We start from the raw sequence: 17,345 nt of genomic DNA on the forward strand, positions 1-17,345 counted from the left end.
ATACTCTAAGCTGGTAAAATAGAGAATATCCCTGTTTGCTGTATCAAATTTCACAATTGTATACAAATAAACTGGGAAGTATTTTAATATTACTTAATTTATATTCACCATCTTGAATTCTCAAGGAAAAATTCTTTCTAATTCAAGTCAGCCAAAAATTTAATCAATCCAGTAATTAGGCTGCTTGTTTTTGTTCAGTCATGTGCAACTCTGCGATTCCATTGACTGCAGCACATCAGGTTTTCCTGTCTTTCCTCATCTCCTGGGGTTTGCTCAAACTCATGTCCATTGAGTAGGTGATGCCATCCAACCATCTCATCCTCTGTCATGCCCTATTCCTTCTGCATTCAATCTTTCCCACCATCAGGGTCTTTTCCAATGAGGCAGCTCTTCACATTAGGTGGCCAAAGTTCTGGAACTTCAGCTTCAGCATCAGTACTTCCAATGAATATTCAGGGTTGATTTCCTCTAGGATTGACTGGCTTGATCTCCTTGCTGTCCAACCGGCTTTTAAAAGTCTTCTCCAACACCACAGTTCGAAAGCATCAATTATTCAGCACTCAGCCTTCTTTATGGTCCAAATCTCACATCCGTACAGGACTACTGGAAAAACCATAGCTTTGACTCTATGGGTTTTAGTTATTTTTCTCTAGTTAAACTAGATCGTCTAGCGATTTCCCTGAAGTCCAGTGGTTAGGACTCCTTGCTTCTACTGCAGGGGGCACAGGTTTGATCCTTTGTTGGGAAACTAAAATCCAAGAAGCCACATGGCATGGTGAAAAAAAAAAAAAAAACAAAGCCAAACAAACAAAACTAAATGTTCTAGTGAATACCTAAATACCATAATATAGTACAATTTTCTGACTCCAATCCCTTATCCTTTCATCTACTTCCATTATCTTTTACCTCACTGGGCCCTCAACTTTACTGACATCTGTTTATTTTCCGTAGCTATACATCCCAACACTTCAAACACTCTGTTGTCAATATCCTACACTCATTGTGTCTATGCCATTTCAAGGCTAACAACCTTGAATGACACCTATATGTCTGTTTTCTTTAGGGCTACTCTCAAGCAGAGAAGCTTAGCAATTTAAGAATATTTTGTGATCTATAAATTGTTCCCAATAAAATGAGGCAGAATATCTTGAAAATAATAAGATATGGCTCATAAAGAACTATTTCTTTGTAAGCTTCTGAAATCTAGGATAAAATATAATTTATGAAAAGTAGATTTTAGGGTCCTAGTCAGAGAAATTAGTCAATAAAAATAAAGGCAAGGCTTGCAAACTGGAAAGGAAGAAGTAAAACTGTCACTATTTGCAGATGACATGATGCCATACATGTGCTGTGCTGTGCTGGCTTGGTTGCTCAGTACAACTCTTTGCAACCTCATGGACTGTGACCACCAGGCTCCTCTGTCCATGGGGATTATCCAGGCAAGAATACTGGAGTGGGTTGCCATGCCCTCCTCCAGGGGATCTTCCCAACCCAGGGATCAAAATCAGGTCTCCCCCATTTAGGTAGATTCTTTACTGTCTGAGCCACCAGGGAAGCCCCAGAATACTGGAGTAGGTACCCTATCCTTTCTCCAGGGGATCTTCCCAAACCAGTAATCAAACTGGGGTCTCCTGCAATGCAGGCAGATTCTTTACCAGCTGAGCTACCAGGGAAGCCTGTTATTATACATAAGAAACCCTAAAGACTGCACAAAAAAAAAAAAAGTTGGAACTAATAAACAAATTCTGCAAAGTTGCAGGATACAAAATCAACATATACAAATCAGCTGCATTTATATACAGTAATAATGTACTTTCAGAAAGAGAATATAAGGAAACAATTCCACTTACACCATCAAAAAGAATAAATACCTAACAGATGAATTTAATCAAGGTTTAAATGAAAACCTATAAACACTGATGAAAGAAATTGAAGAAGACATAATAAATAGAAAGGCACAGCATGCTTCATGGATTAGAATTAATATTGTTAAAATGTCCATACCCAAAGCAATCCACATATTCAGGACAATCTCTATTGAAATTCCAATGGTATTTTTCACAGAAATGGAACAAAAAAATCATAAAATTTGTATGAAACTAAAACAGACTCCAAAGAACCAAAGCAAAATGTAAAAAGAAAAACAAAGCAGGAAGTATCACATTTCCTGATTTCAAAGTAGATTACAAAGCTATAGTAATACAAACAGTATGGTATTGGTAAAAATTTAGACACATACCCCAGTGGAACCAAAAAACAAAGCCCAGGAATAAACTCATGCATATATGGTCAATTAATGTATAACAAAGGAACCATGGGAAAGGACAGTCTCTTCAACAAATTGTGTTGAGAAAACTGGATGATCACATGCAAAATAATGAAACTATACCACTATCTGCACCATGACCAAAAATTAACTGAAAATGGATTAAAGACTTAAATATAAAACCTGGAACCAAAAAACCTACTAAATAAAGCATAGAAGATATGCTTCTCAACATGGGTCTTGGCAATGATTTTTTTGAATGTGACACCAAAGGAAAAAAAAATGCAATGAAAGCAGAAATAAACAAGATTTTCAAAAAGATTCAATACCCATCCTTCTCAAATTATTCCCCAAAATTCAAGAAGATGATATACTCCCAAATTCATTCTATGAGGCCACCATTACCTTGAAACTAAAAAAGAAAAATGCAAACACTACAAAAAATAAAATTATAGGCCAAAGTTGTTGTTGTTGTTGTTTTTAATATTAGCAAACCAAAATCCAACAATATATAAGAAGGGTCATACATCATGATCAAGTTGGACTTATTCCAGGGATACAAGGATGGCTTAATATTCATAAATCATTGTGTTACACAACATTAAGAAAAGGAAGGATAAACAGCTCAAATAACTCTACATCAAAAAAAAAAAATAGGCAGAACATCTACATAGACATTTCTCCAAAGAAGACATATAGATGGCCACAAGCATACGCTCAACATCAGTAATTCCTAGAGAAATGCACATCAAAACTACAGTGAACTATCACCTCACATCAGTATGAATCAGTTCAGTTCAGTTCAGTCACTTAGACATGTATGACTCTTTGCAACCTCATGGACTGCAGCACACCACACTTCCCTGTCCATCACCAACTCCTGGAGTTTGCTCAAACTCATGTCCATCAAGTCAGTGATGCCATCCAGCCATCTCATCCTGTTGTCTCCTTCTCTTCCTGCCTTCAATCTTTCCCAGCAACAGGTTTTTTCCCAATGATTCAGTTCTTTGAATCAGGCAGCCAAAGTATTGGAGTTTCAGCTTCAGCATCAGGCCTGCCAATGAATATTCAGGAGTGATTTCCTGTAGGATCGACAGGCTTAATATCTGGTTTGATGCTGTCCAGGGGACTCTCAAGAATCTTCTCCAAAACCACAGTTCAAGAGCATCAGTTTTTCAGCTCTCAGCTTGATAGTCCAACTCTCACATCCATACATAACTACTGGAAAAACCACTGACTTGACTAGAGACCTTCATCAGCAAAGTAATGTCACTGCTTTTTAATATCCTGTCTAGGTTGGTCATAGCTTTTCTTCCAAGGAACAAGTGTCTTTTAATTTCATGGCTGCAGTCACCATCTGTAGTGATTTTGGAGCCCAAGAAAATAAAATCTCTCACTATTTCCCTTATTTCCCCATCTATTTGCATGAAATGATGGGACCAGATGGCATGATCTTAGTTTCCTGAATGTTGAATTTTAAGCCAATTTTTTAACTCTCCTCTTTCACTTTCATCAAGAGGCTCTTTAGTTCTTATTCTTCGCTTTCTGCCATAAGGGTGGTGTCATCTGCAAATCTGAGGTTATTGATATTTCTCCCAGCAATCTTGATTCCAGCTTGTGCTTCAAACAGTCCAGCATTTCTCATGATGTACTCTGCCTACACGTTAAATAAGCAAGGTGACAATATACAACCTTGATGTACTCCTTTCCCAAATTTAAATTAAAAAAAAAAAAAACTAAAGTCAAATTGGAACCAGTCTGTTGTTCCATGTCCGGTTATAACTGTTGCCTCTTGACCTGCATAAAGATTTCTCAGGAGGCAGGTCAGGTGATCTGGTAGCCCCATCACTTTCAGAATTTTCCGCAGTTTGTTGTGATCCACACAGTCAAAGGCTTTGGCATAGTCATTAAAGCAGAAGTTGCTGTTCTTCTGGAACTCTCTTACTTTTTCAAAGATCCAAAAGATGTTGGCAATTTGATCTCTGGTTCTTCTGCCTTTTCTAAATCCAGCTTGAACATCTGGAAGTTTGTGGTTCATGTACTGTTGAAGCATGGACTGGAAAATTTTGAGCATTACTTTATTAGCATATGAGATGAGTGCAATTATGCAGTAGTTTGAACAATCTTTGGCAGTGGTCTTCTTTGGGATTGGAATGAAAACTGACCTTTTTGAGTCCTGTAGCCACTGCTGAGTTTTCCAAATTTGCTGACATGTTGAGTGTAGCATTTTCACAGCATCATCTTTTAGGATTTGAAATAGCTCAAATGGAATTCCATTACCTCCACTAGCTTTGTTTGCACTGATGCTTCCTAAGCATCCACTTGACTTCACATTCCAGGATGTCTGGCTCTAGGTCAGTGACCGCAACACTGTGGTTATCTGAGTCATGAAGATCTTTCTTGTATAGCTCTTCTGTGTATTCTTGCCACCTCTTCTTAATATCTTCTGCTTCTATTAGGTCCATACCATTTCTGTCCTTTATTGTGTCCATCTTTGCATGAAATATTCCCTCAGTATCTCTAATTTTCTTGAAGAGATCTCTAGTCTTTCCTATTCTATTGTTTTCCTCTATTTCTTTGCATTGATCACTGAGGAAGGCTTTCTTATATCTCATTGCTATTTTTTGGAACTCTGCATTCAAATGGGTATATCTTTCCTTTTCTCCTCTGCCTTTAGTTTCTCTTCTTTTTTCAGCTATTTGTAAGGCCTCCTCAGACAACCATTTTGCCTTTTTGCACTTCTTTTTGTTGGGAATGGTCTTGATCACTGCCTCCTGTACAATGTCATGAACCTCCATCCATAGTTCTTCAGGCACTGTCTATCAGATCTAATCCCTTGAATCTATTTGTCACTTTCACTGCATAATCTTGAGGGATTTGATTTAGGTCATACCTGAATTGTCTAGTGGTTTTCCCTACTTTCTTCAATTTAAGCCTGAATTTTGCAATAAGGAGTTCATTAATTGAGCCACAGTCAGCTCCCAGTATGAATGGCCATGATAAAAAATTCTATAAGCAACAAACACTAGAGAGGGTGTGGAGAATTGGGAACCCTCCTAAACTGTTGGTGGGAATGTAAATTGGTACAACCACTGCAGAGAACATTCTGTATGCTCCTTTAAAAACTAAAAATAGAACTACCATATGATCCAGCAATCCTACTCCTGGGCATATATCTTGAGAAAACAATAATTCTAAAAGATACATGCACCCCAAAGTTCACTGAAGCACTATTTACAATAGCCAAGACAAGGAAACAACCTAAATGTCCACCAATAGTGGAACAGATAAAGAAGATAGAGTACATATGAATATTGCTCAGCCATAAAAAATACTGAAAAAATGCAATTTGAAACAACATGGATGGATCTAGAGATTATCATCCTAAGTGAAGTAAATCAGAAAGACAAATACCATTTGATATCACTTATAATTGCAATCTAAAAAAATATGATACAAATGAACTTATTAAAAAAACAAAACAGAATGGATTCACAGCAGTTTTACTGATCCTAGAGGACCATTTGTAAAATACAAGAACACATATCTGAGTCAGGTCTTACAGGATGACTGAGTTTTTCCAAAGCAGTGGAAGTGGAGAAGGGTGTTAGGACCTAGGGATGGAATAAGCAAAGTCATGGAGCCCTGCAAAAGTATAATTTGTTGGAGAAAATTAAAATGATATAAAACAGCTGAATTTATGGATACTGTGGGAGAATGTAACACCAAGATTATAATAATGAATTAGGGAGATGAAACAAGGAATAGGGCAAAAGCAAACTGGGAGGCAACAAGAGGTCTGAAAAAGGAAGAACAGCTATTTAGAAAGATTTGAGTTATTAGGGAAGTAGGATCAATTGGCTTTGTGCTATGGAAATTAAATGAAAAAAATGTTCTAAAATGAACTCAAAATGTATGTCTTGAGAAGTCATTTTCCCCAATAAAGATGCGAAAGAAAAATTTATCTTTAACATTTTCAGGTGGTATGCTTGTGTGTGGGTGTGTGCATTTATGTTTATGTATATGAGGGAGACAGAGATGAGTTTGACCCATAATGTTTTATATTATAAGCCAACAGGTATATAGATATTCAGGGGAAAAGATGAAGTGAAAGTGTCCCCAGATTCTTAACATTTATTCAGTTCAGTTCAGTTCAGTCACTCAGTAGTGTCCTACTCTTTGCGACTCCATGAACCGCAGCACTCCAGGCAACCCTGTCCATCACCATCTTCCGGAACCTACCCAAACCTATGTCCATCAAGTCGGTGATACCATCCAACCATCTCATCCTCTGTTGTCCCCTTCTCTTCGTGCCCTCAATCTTTCCCAGCATCAGGGTCTTTTCAAATGACTCAGTTCTTCACATCATGTGGTCAAAGTATTGGAGTTTCAGATTTAACATCAGTCCTTCCAATGAACACCCAGCACTGATCTCCTTTAGGATGGACTGGTTGGATCTCCTTGCAGTCCAAAGGACTCTCAAGATTCTTCTCCAACACCACAGTTCAAAAGCATCAATGCTTCAGCACTCAGCTTTCTTTATATTCCAACTCTCACATCCATACATGACCACTGGAAAAACCATAGCCTTGACTAGACGGACCTTTGTTGACAAAGTAATGTCTCTGCTTTTTAATATGCTGTCTAGGTTGGTCATAACCTTCCTAGAGTAAGGAGTAAGCATCTTTTAATTTCATGGCTGCAGTCACCATCTGCAGCAATCTTGGAGCCCAGAATAATATAGTCAACCACTGTTTCCACTGTTTCCCCATCTATTTGCCGTGAAGTGATGGGACCAGATGCCATGATCTCAGTTTTCTGAATGTTGAGCTTTAAGCCAACTTTTTCACTCTCCTCTTTCACTTTCATCAAGAAGCGTTTTAGTTCTTCCTCACTTTCTGCCATAAGGGTGGTGTCATCTGCATATCTGAGGTTATCGATATTTCTCTCAGCAATCTTCATTCCATCTTGTGCCTCTTTCAGCCCAGAATTTCTCATGATGTACTCCGCATATAAGTTAAATAAGCAGGGTGACAATATACAGCCTTGCTATACTCTTTTTCCTATTTGGAACCAATCTGTTGTTTCATGTCCAGTTCTAACTGTTGCTTCCTGACCTGCATACAGATTTCTCAAGAGGCAGGTCAGGTGGCCTAGTATTCTCATCTGTTTCAGAATTTTCCACAGCTTATTGTGACCCACACAGTCAAAGGCTTTGGCATAGTCAATAAAGCAGAAATAGATGTTTTTCTGGAACTCTCTTGCTTTTTTGATGATCCAGTGGATGTTGGCAATTTGATCTCTGGTTCCTCTGCCTTTTCTTAAAAAAGCCTAAACATCTGGAAGTTCACAATTCACCTACTGTTGAAGCCTGGCTTGGAGAATTTTAAGCATTACTTTACTAGTGTGTGCGAAGAAGGGAATGGCACCCCACTCCAGTACTCTTGCCTGGAAAATCCCATGGACAGAGGAGCCTGGTAGGCTACAGTACACGGGGTCGTGAAGTCGAATAGGACTGAGCGACTTCACTTTCACTTTTTACTTTCATGCACTAGAGAAGGAAATGACAACCCACTCCAGTATTCTTGCCTAGAGAATTCCATGGACGGGAGCCTGGTGGGCTGCTGTCTATGGGGTTGCACAGAGTCAGACATGACTGATGTGACTTAGCAGCAGCAGCAGTTACTAGCGTGTCAGATGAGTACAATTGTGCGGTAGTTTGAGCATTCTTTGGCATTACCTCTCTTTGGGACTGGAATGAAAACAACTTTTCCAGTCCTATGGCCACTGCTGAGTTTCAAAATTTATTATTAGAAATAAAAATCATCAAAACTCTTTTTATTGACAATCCTCAGAATAAAAACAAAGTTGGTAAGAGGGGTAAACCTTTTAAAATGTGATGCAAAGACACTGAAGTTTATTCTTTCTACAGTTTAATGTTGAACAAAAAACACTGGGCTTAAAATTGTAAAATATGAGCTTCATTCACTAAATGTCACTCACTAGTTTTACAACCCTGAATAAGTCCAAGACTCAGTTTTCATATATATAGTCTAAAGAAATCTCATCAATAACTATAAAAATGATATGATTTTAATCTCTTTCCTTGTCTGTTTCCTGAACTATAAAATTTTGTCCACCTACATTTTTATAACCTTACCCACATCTTCCTGGATGAATTTCTTTAAGTCCAGATGTGGAACTATACATATTTGAATATAATCCCCCACTTTACTCCATTTTTCAATACCTCAGTAATTAGCAAAAATGCATTATAATTTATTTTTGTACAATATTAATGTTCATAAAATTTAGAAAAATTGTCATCTATAAAGTATATTTTAATAGGTATTTTAATAAATTATATACACTTGGATTTTGCAATGCTGACAAAAATATAAATAAGTTCAACATGGGCATTTCTAATAACATGCGAAGTTATATAAAATATATTCATTATGTTCTACCAGTAAACACATTTTTCTGAAAGTTATCATTCTTTAGAACTTCATTTATTAAGCATCTAATGTAGTGCTTGTAATAGGTTAAGGATTATAAGTAGAGGATGATGTGAATAGCTACAATAGCTAAAGCTGTGAAAAACATTTAATTACCTGAATTAAGTTTGCAAGTTTTGCCTAAAATACCTGAAGGATTAAGCCATGTTTAGTTCATCAGGATTTCCATTTATTTCTTGATTTATGTAAAATTCTACTGAGATTAAACAGTCAGGAATGATTGTAGAAGTCTTCATATTTGATAAAACACTATTGGCTCAAGTTATCAAGTGTTATCAATTCCAGTAGAGATAGAGAACCTAGATTTTGCAATAATAAAGGTAGAGATACAATGGATAAATAGAATCCAAACACAATCCAAAACCTGATTTCAACCATTTTGTTCTCCATCATAGTATTTATGAGTATTAATAAGAAATATTAAAATTCCTACATTAATAACTTTTAAAAGTTTACATCCTCTAACAAAGACTGTGTGTGTTAGTCACTCAGTCATGCCCAACTCTTTGTGACCCCATGGACTGTTGTCCTCCAGGCTCCTCTGTCCATGGAATTCTCCAGGCAAGAATACTGAATTCCCTTCTCCAGGGTATCTTCTTGACCCAGGGACTGAACTCCAGCCTTCAGCACTGCAGGCAGATTCTTTACCACTTGAGCCATCAGTGAAACTGTTAATCACTCAGTCATGTCCAACTCTTTGTAACCCCATGGACTGTAACCCACCAGACTCCTTTGTTCATGGAATTCTCCAGGCAAGAATAATGGAGTAGGTTGCCATTTCCTCCTCCAGGGAATCTTCCCAACCCAGGGATCAAACTTGGGTCTCCTGCCTTGCAGGTGGACTCTTTACCATATGAGCCACCAGGGAAGACTTGAGTCATCAAGGAAGCCCACTAACAAAGACTGGAAGAATTATAATGTTCAATATTCAGGAAACTTTATGTAAGTTGGTGTACTTTATTTCCAGGTTTCCCAGGTGGCTCAGCGGTAAAGAGCCTGCCTGCCAATGCAGAAGATACAGGAGATACAGGTTCAATTCCTGGATCAGGAAGATCCCTTTGAGTAGGAAATGGCAACCCACTTCAGTATTTTCTCCTGGAAAATCCCACGGAGAGAGGAGTCTGGCAGGCTGAAGTCCATGGAAGTCACAAAGGGTCGGACATGACTGTGCAACTGAGCACACACACATACATTAGATATTTTATATTAATTTACTCTTTTAATCCTCAAAACAAGCCTATAAAACAAATATTTATTCAATGCTTACTAAGAAACAGAAACTCAGAAATGCTAAAACAATTTGTTCAAAGTGATACAACTAACAATTAATAGAACCAAGATTAAAATCCAGATCTGTGTCACTGTGTACTCTATCCTCTATGTTATAATTCCCTAGTACTCGTAAAGCATGGGTAACTTTTAGAGCCAAAACAAATAACTTAGTTCTATCAAGAAGGTTTTATGACAACACAATTCATGGAAAAAGAATACATTAAGCACATTTCAATAATAATCTCTATTGCGATATGACCTGTTATTGTGATTTTTCAGATGTCCTTTTAAATTTTCTTAGTGTTCTCACCTTTAGGGAAAAAATCATTTAACAAGTGAATAAAATAGTGACTTTGACTTTGCTAATATCAATGAGAAAATTAAAAGGTCCATGGAAGACCAATTTAAACAGTAGGGTTAATATATTTGTAGGAGAACTCATTAAAGTAAATGCTGCTCTTTAATCCTAATTGTTCAATTAAACAGAACAACTGGAAAAGAGCTATCTCACTTGGTATTCTGCTAAAAAATGAATGCAGGTAGCAGAGAAATTTTGAAAATGCCTGACTGATTTTTCTAAGATGACCAGGTTGTTTCTCTCAGGGCAGACAATTCCTCTCCTGGCCAATTATAGTATGAAGTAGATTGTGTAGTATTAGCTAAGATTTAGATAATGCTAATCATATACCAGACACTGCTTTAAATGCTTTACATATCTTATTTATCCTTAAAAAATCCTAATGAGTAACTTTTATTACTATTTTCATAAGCATTTTGCAGAAGAGATCATTGAGACAGAGAGGTCCATTCTTCAAAGTCACACAACTGGTTAGTGGCAGAGTATAATTTGTTTTTTTAACCCAACCAGTCTTCTGTGTCTGCTTTAAACAATATAATCTCCCTGCATAGAACAAAGGTAAAGAGCACAGACTCTGGAGCCAGACTGCCTGAACTCAAAGACTAACTCTACTGTATATTTGGTATGTGACAATGAGCATAATTTCTCTCAGCCTCAGTTTCCTCATTTGCACATTAGAATGATAAATGGAATTATGTCTTATTCAGATCTTTGCCAGGATTCTATGACATAGCCCACAAAGAGCCCTCAGCTTAGTGCTTATTAACTGAAATTATTTAATCACTGTAAGCCATGATAATGATAATGAAGTCACTCTTCCCTTTCCTCTATATTAGATAAACAGGTGTAACACCAGATGAGCCAAAGGGATCAACAAATTCTTGGGTATCAGCATTTAAATATCACATATTCTTAAACATGGGCTTAAGACTTTTTAAAAAAGTGTTTCAAAACATTTCATTATTAGATCATGGAAGATATGATAAATTATGATATTTTATCTAATCTGATATTGATTAGAAAAATCTCACTCTTTTATGATATGATATTTGCAAATACTCCTAGTTGTACATAGTTACACATTCTTCTAATTTTTATTGAAAATATTTATTTAGATATAGATTTTTAACATATATCACAAATAAAATGTTACTTAAGGAAATTTGTTTATTCCTAAAAACTTTTTCATTAAATCTAAATCTATAAAATCTTGTTTTTAACTTGGAATCATTGTCTTCCATGTTTTTCAACATAATCTGTTTCATCAAATTTTGTTGGTGATACAACATTTCTTAAAAGACTTCTATTTTGTTGTCTACAAGATTTATCTTCAAGTTTTTAATATCCATTTTGAAAGTTGTGATGCTGGTATTTTTCTATTTGAAAGCTCATAGTATCATTTTTTCCTTAGTTGAATTATATTTTGCTGAAAGTTAAGCAGTCTGTTAAAAAATTATGAGAAGTTTTAAAACAAATTGATGTCTCAGTACTTTAACAATATATTGTGTGATGAAGGGATTTGGTCATTCTTTTGGCCTTAGTTTACAATTTGTTTCATTTATTTCAATGAACTTGGTAATCTCTCCTGCTTTGGTTGCATTGTTTCATGTGTAGGAACAACAGATGTAGTTCCAATAATACACATAACTCAATTAGATGAGTAAAATATAATTTAGCTATGCCAAGTTTGCATAATGAGTATAGGCATTAGCTAGTACATCACAATTGACACAATTGACAGCAATTGTAAGATGCATTCTAATTTTAGATATGTTAGTATTTAGGGAATTGGAGAAGGAAATGGCTACTCATTCCATTGTTCTTGCCTGGAGAATCCCAGGGACAAGGGGAGCTTGGTGGGCTGCCGTCTCTGGGGTCGCACAGAGTAGGACATGATTGAAGTGACTTAGCAGCAGCAGCAGCAGCAGTATTTAGGGGGAAAAAAATGGATCTTTGATTGGGTGAAATGTGATAACTTACTACACTGCTCATCTGATAACATAAACATATCTGTCACACTCTCACTGTCACTAACTTCACTATTCATAGCTTTCTAAGCCTTTCTTTCTTTGCCTACCCAACAGGAACATTTTTAACTTCCCCTAAACTTTATAGTTTAGAATAGAGACACAGGTAGCCCTTCAGGCACAGGGCTACCAAGAGAAACAGAGTCTAATAACTAGGCTGCAAAAACCAATCTACATCGCTTACCAAAATTAATCATCCTACATTTGAAGGACTGTGGTGTACTGTAGGGAACAAAGTATAAAGAAGGTTGAGAAGTGCTTGCAAACGAGACTCTCAACCAGGGCTGAACATTCTTGCAAACGAGATGTTCTGCCCAGTGTAGGGAACTAGGTTTAAAGAAGGTTGAGAAGTGCTTGCAAACGAGACTCTCAACCAGGGCTGGACATTCTTGCAAACGAGATGTTCAGCTAAAAATCCTGTTTGTTCCCATGGGAAAAGAACATTGCTTGCACACAAGGATGTTTCTCTGATTCCTCAAAAGGAACAGACCTTGGGACAAAACGGATTCTAAGTTGATAAGGAAGTTCCCCAAAACAAAGTCTTAGCTGCAGTAAATAAGCCAAGGTAAAGGTTATCTCGCCCTGCGCCTGCGCACTGTATAGTCTCTGAATCATAGTGCTTGGCAGCTTGCCCTGTAGGGGGTTGTACAAAAGATATAAAAATTAAGCAGCTGGAAGAAGCAAGTGTTAAAATATAAAGATTAAAACCACTCTGCAGTGTTGGTGTGTCATTCCGTCGCCGGCAGTGTACTACATGGGCTTCCCTGGTGGTTCAGAGGTTAAAGCGTCTGCCTGCAATGCGGGAGACCCGGGTTTGATCCCTGGGTCGGGAAGATCCCGTGGAGAAGGAAATGGCAACCCACTCCAGTACTCTTGCCTGGAGAATCCCATGGACGGAGGAGCCTGGTAGTCTACAGTCCATGGAGTCGCAAAGAGTCGGACACGACTGAGCGACAAAGTACTACTAGTGTACTACATAGACTGATCATTTCTTCATCAGCCCTTTGCCCTTTTGTGTAAAAGCTGATGAAAAGCCTTGGGCAAAGTTGAGACTTAGACTTCTATTGGACCCTTTTACCTCCAGTGTTAAAGTAATTAACTATACACTTTGGGGGAGTGACCATTAAAATGTTGACATTTAACCTTTTAAAATCCGTACCTTTGAATATTTTGCCCCAATTTTTAAAGTTCTACTATACTTTCTCTGAATAAACTACCGAGGAAGAACCAAAACTAAATATAATTTTTCAAAGCAGCCAAACAACTTACAGATATTAACAGAACCTAGAGATCAAATAACATAAAGAATATTCTGACTAAGACTTAAATCTCAAATTGAAATCTTTAACAATCTTCCTAAGCTATCCTCCATTCATAATGAACTAAAGGGGGAAAACATTCTCTAGGAATTTGGTCTATAATTACATTTTTAAGAACAAGTCTTTTTAGTGATTTTGTTATCTCTGGGATAATACTCTTCTAAGTATTTTACATAGCAAAGATTCATGGTAAGTACTCAATATATGTCCATTATTATTTTCAATTCATTTCCCACATACAAAGTCTTGTCCTTTAACTCAGGATAATTAAGTCCTATTAAAAGCATCTTAAAGAAGTGTATTTATCCTGTTTGCTTATGCTTCCCCTGAATAGGGTCTAGTACTGCTGATTTACAGTGGTTAATTTAAAAGATCTAGTTGACCTAAATATAAATTTAGCTTTGTTTGAAATTTCTGCAGTTCCATTGAACATATTATTGTCCATCTGGATAATTAATTACTATAAATATAAAAAGATGATCTCATATTGTCATTACATATACATTTTACAAGGTAGAGTTAAACATAATCTTTGATAAATAAAACATTTTATTTATAAGGATACAAATAGAAACATTATTTGTTTACACTCTCTGACATTTTATAAGAATAGGGAAAAAAAGGCCAAAACTGGCTTAAATGATTAGATTAGATAGTGAAAAAATTATTCATAAGAAAGCATTCCCTATTGAATTGAATTTGCAATTGATTGCAGAGTGTTAAAAAGTTCCATTTACTTAAATGTTTATTTTGCTAAATATTACTGTCCTTGGAACTAGTGATTAAACAATTCTTTTAGGCAGTAGTTCAATATAAAAGTTAGTGAACTGATTATATCTTATTTTGTCCTACTGAAAAGTACAGCATTATAAAGGTTTCACATTGTAATTTACAATCACAAACCATTAACTGTCTCAGCATGCTACTAAATGGTGTATTCTAATTTAGAGTGCTGCTCTAATTAGCTCTTAAATGAATTTACTTTAAAAACACTGAATGCTATACAACAGCATTTGGTAAACACAGTATTTGAGGGATATTATTAAATATAAAAAAAAACCAGTATGGCAATCACCAAATGAAGAAACAGAATGAAATTTTACAAAAGTTGTATTGAGAAATGTGATATAAAACATTCTCAGGTGTACAACTTAATATACAATATGTGTATATACTGCAAAATGATCACCACAATAAACTAAACAGCTATTACCTTATGCACTTTTTCTGTGATGAGAACTTTATATATATTCTCTTCAGTTCAGTTCAGTCACTCAGTAGTGTCCGACTCTTTGCGACATCATGAATCACACCATGCCAGGCCTCCCTGTCCATCACCAATTCACAGAGTTCACTCAGATTCACATCCATCGAGTCAGTGATGCCATCCAGCCATCTCATCCTCTGTCGTCCCCTTCTCCTTCTGCCCCCAATCCCTCCTAACATCAAAGTCTTTTCCAATGAGTCAACACTTCGCATGAGGTGGCCAAAGTACTGGAGTTTCAGCTTTAGCATCATTCCTTCCAAAGAAATTCCAGGGCTGATCTCCTTCAGAATGGACTGGTTGGATCTCCTTGCAGTCCAAGGGGCTCCCAATAGTCCTCTCTAACACCACAGTTCAAAAGCATCAATTCTTCGGCGCTCAGCCTTCTTCACAGTCCAACTCTCGCATCCATACATGACCACAGGAAAAACCATAACCTTGACTAGACGGACCTTAGTCTGCAAAGTAATATCTCTGCTTTTGAATATGCTATCTAGGTTGGTCATAACTTTTCTTCCAAGGAGTAAGTGTCTTTTAATTTCATGGCTGCAATCAACATCTGCAGTGATTTTGGAGCCCCAAACAATAAAGTCTGACACTGTTTCCACTGTTTCCCCATCTATTTCCCATGAAGTGATGGGACCAGATGCCATGATCTTCATTTTCTGAATGTTGAGCTTTCAGCCAACTTTTTCACTCTCCCCTTTCACTTTCATCAAGAGGCTTTTTGGTTCCTCTTCACTTTCTGCCATAAGGGTGGTGTCATCTGTATATCTGAGGTTATTGATGTTTCTCCCGGCAATCTTGATTCCAGCTTGTGCTTCTTCCAGCCCAGCATTTCTCAGGATGTACTCTGCATATGGGCTAAATAAGCAGGGTGACAATATACAGCCTTGATGTACTCCTTTTCCTATTTGGAACCAGTCTGTTGTTCCATGTCCAGTTCTGTCTGTTGCTTCCTGACCTGCATACAGATTTCTCAAGAGGAAGGTCAGGTGGTCTGGTATTCTCATCTCTCTGAGAATTTTCCAGTTTATTATGATCCACACAGTCAAAGGCTTTGGCATAGTCAATAAAGCAGAAATAGATGTTTTCCTGGAACTTTCTTGCTGTTTCCATGATCCAGCGGATGTTTGCAATTTGATCTCTGGTTCCAGTGCCTTTTCTAAATCCAGCTTGAACATCAGGAAGTTCATGGTTCACGTATTGCTGAAGCCTGGCTTGGAGAATTTTGAGCATTACTTTACAAGCATGTGAGATGAGTGCAATTGTGCGGTAGTTTGAGCATTCTTTGGCATTGCCTTTCTTTGGGATTGGAATGAAAACTGACCTTTTCCAGTCCTGTTGCCACTGCTGAGTGTTCCAAATTTGCTGGCATATTGAGTGCAGCACTTTCACAGCATCATCTTTTAGGATTTGAAATAGCTCAACTGGAATTCCATTACCTCCACTAGCTTTGTTCATAGTGATGCTTTCTAAGGCCCACTTGACTTCATATTCCAGAACGTCTGGCTCTAGATGAGTGATCACACCATCGTGATTATCCAGGTCATGAAGATCTTTTTTGTACAGTTCTGTGTATGCTTGCCACCTCTTCTTAATATCTTCTGCTTCTGTTAGGTCCAGACCATTTCTCTCCTTTATCGAGCCCATCTTTGCATGAAATGTTCCTTTGGTATCTCTAATTTTCTTGAAGTGATCTCTAGTCTTTCCCATTCTGTTGTTTTCTTCTATTTCTTTGCATTGATGGCTGAAGAAGGCTTTCTTATCTCTCCGTACTATTCTTTGGAATTCTGCATTCAGATGCTTATATCTTTCCTTTTCTCCTTTGCTTTTCACTTCTCTTCTTTTCACAGCTATTTGTAAGGCCTCCCCAGATAGCCATTTTGCTTTTTTCCATTTCTTTTCCATGGGGATGGTCTTGATCCCTGTCTCCTGTACAATGTCACGAACCTCATTCCATAGTTCATCAGGCACTCTATCTATCAGATCTAGGCCCTTAAATCTATTTCTTACATCCACTGTATAATCATAAGGGATTAGATTGAGGTCATACCTGAATGGTCTAGTGGTTTTCCCTACCTTCTTCAATTTAAGTCTGAATTTTGTAATAAGGTGTTCATGATCTGAGCCACAGTCAGCTCCTGCTCTTTTTTTGTTGACTGTATAGAGCTTCTCCATCTTTGGCTGCAAAGAATATAATCAGTCCGATTTCAGTGTTGACCATCTGGTGATGTCCATGTGTAGAGTCTTCTCTTGTGTTGTTGGAAGAAAGTGTTTGCTATGACCAGTGCATTTTCTTGGCAAAACTCTATTAGTCT

Source organism: Ovis canadensis, chromosome 1, assembly GCF_042477335.2.
Source record: "Ovis canadensis isolate MfBH-ARS-UI-01 breed Bighorn chromosome 1, ARS-UI_OviCan_v2, whole genome shotgun sequence".
Taxonomy (NCBI): domain Eukaryota; kingdom Metazoa; phylum Chordata; class Mammalia; order Artiodactyla; family Bovidae; genus Ovis; species Ovis canadensis.